This window comes from Empidonax traillii, unplaced genomic scaffold, assembly GCF_003031625.1.
Source record: "Empidonax traillii isolate 1590-97213 ecotype Southwest subspecies unplaced genomic scaffold, ASM303162v1 scaffold281:size1424471, whole genome shotgun sequence".
Lineage (NCBI taxonomy): Eukaryota > Metazoa > Chordata > Aves > Passeriformes > Tyrannidae > Empidonax > Empidonax traillii.
Window position 1 is genome coordinate 1,162,520 of NW_020955474.1, and position 2,677 is coordinate 1,165,196.

Consider the following 2,677-nt stretch of genomic DNA (forward strand, 5'->3'; position numbering starts at 1 on the left):
GAAGTAAATATGAAAAAAAAAGTTACAACTAAAACCCTCTCAAATACTCCTCCCCAGCCAACATTATTATGTTTTTAAAATTAGCTGTCCACAAAAATAAGCTTCTTTCAGCTTCATGAGTTGCAGAGTAAGTTTTGAAAGATAAGGTAAGATTTGCCATGGCCCAAGTTGCTGTGTTTGGGCTGGAGCAGGCTATCTGTCCTTTGCACATGCACAGCCACACTCCCACTGCCCTCCAGCACTCCACATGTTCCAAATAGACAACAGCCTAAGGGAGAAGTACAGCTCCATCATTGGGCTGGTCCTCACCCTTCATGATTAGGAGGGGTCGCTGACACGGCAGCAAGACCCTGAAGGCAAAAGTGGGCTGGGATCCTCCCCTCTCCAGCTCACAGGGCCCCATGTCTGGAGGACAGTCACTTGCCAGCCCTGCCAGCTCCCCATCTTTCTGCCTCTGTGGTCCAACAGGGACGTATGGGAGCAGTCTGAGCTTGCTCTGCAATGCCGAGCTCTGGGTCTCTCCTGTAGTACGTGCAACCCTGTTCACCCATCACACAAATGCCAAGGAGAACTGGAAACTGTCTGAAGGCAAGTTGGCCCCTATGCCAACATGAGGTGATGAGAAATGAGAAGGAAATATTGTTTGCAATTTGAGGGGTTTGCTTTTGTTTTCCATGGGGAGCACCTCTGGCATGGTGCCTGGGAACTGATGGCTACTCCTGGATACATGAAGCATAACTCTGGAGTGTGTCCCACATTAGCCATGAGTTACAAAATAGGCAGTAGCTCTGGATAATACCTGCATACATTTGACTTGTAGACACCCACTTAAGGATTTCTACAAGGCTCACTACTATGCAGCATCACTGAATTCATCTCAGTGGGGTTAAATTAGTCTTGACTTTGCCACCCTCTGCACAGAACAAACACTCCTGTGCAGTGATAACTCTCTAGTCTGATTTAAATCAGTCACAAAATCAGTTCTACCAAAACACTCAAAGCCTTTTCAGTAACTGGAGCTATTCCATGATGAATTTCAGGTTTTGACATGGAAGAAATTTAGCTGTACAGATAAGCTGAAAAGTTGTTCAAAACAAACAAAAAAAATCTGTATTTTTCCATTTTTCCTAGTTCTTACATTTGAATTAAAATTATCTACACCAAGGTAGGACCAGAAATATTTCATGTGAAAGCTCAAAAATATTGCCAATGTTTGATGAGTTGAAAGCAAAACCTGAGCCTTATACACTAGCTGGGCTATGAGTACAACTTAGCCTAAAACTGACATGTCAGATTGGAGCTTATAATATTTCCATTATTTTCAGAAGGCTTGAAATTTCTAAACCAGATGTAATGATTCAATTAGAAACACATCTTTTTAATGGAAAAAAACCCCAAATTTCGATGGTGGCACCAATCCTTTAGCCACCTATTGATAAGGTAGGCTTTCCTACTCTTCTCATTCATCTCCTCATTCATTCCACCAAGAACAGGAACCGAGGCAAATACTACCTGTGCGCCTGTCCCATGAACTGATCTACCTAGTGCCTTGAAATCCTTTTCGATTGCCTTGGCACTTCTATTAATATCATCACTGCCTGCCTGGATTACCAACAGTGCATAGTAATATGAGGTTCAAATTAGCTCAGGAAGTCTCCTACCAATGTCCCTCACCCTGGCTCCAGGAAAGCAGCAAACCTCCCTGGGGGATGGGTCTGGTCGACAAATAGGGCCCTCAGTTCCCCTCAAAAGGGAGTCACCTACCACAACTACCCTTCTTTTTTTCCTTATAGCTGTAGTTGTAACTCGTCTGCTAGACAGGGTGCAACCTGCAGACAGGTCTTCCTCTTGCCTGACCTCTACTTGACTTTCCAAGTCTAGGGCCTCATATCTTTTCTTCAAGGGCACCCGGGAAGGTGATGGGGGTTGAGAAGGTGTTCTTTTACCTCTCCAAACAGGGACCTGTTGCCATTGCCCCCCATCCACTCAGTTTGCTCCATCTGCCTGACGGCAGGAGGGGCAGGGAATCACTGTCTCCTGCTGGACTTCCCTGGAGGTCGAAAGGGCGTGACTCCACCAGTCTGTTTCCCTTTCACTTTCCCTAATGCTTCTCAGCCTCTCTACCTCTTCCTTGAGCTCTTCTACCATGCCCAGCAAATCACTGACCTGCTTGCATCGCACACAGGTGCCTCTCGCAATGTCCTCTGGCACTGCTGCCAGGGTCAAACAGTCTGCGCAGCCAGAGACCTGAATGGCTGCATCCTTCTTGGAGGGTTCTGTCTGTGTCAACACACTCCTGGTGGTAACAGTAGCGACGGCTTTCATTTGTTTAGAAACCATCACCAGCTTTAGTTGAAATGTGAAGGGAGGAAAAAAAAAAAAAATCAACCAACCAACCACAACAACAAAAAACACCACCACCACCACCACCACAACAACAACCCCAAACACAACTTCCCCTGAGAGACCTAGGAGGTGGCCATGCCAACTGGCATGCCAAGCCCCTACTTACCCACTCCTGTTCACTCCCTGGAGACGTTTATATAGCCCTCTCAAGCAGCAGCTAACGAGCCTGTCCCACCCCTCTCTCACCTGAGTTGGTTCCCGAGGAGCGGCCAAGCCCAGGCAGGAATAATTAGGGCTTATTATGACATAATATATACAAATTCATAGTGCA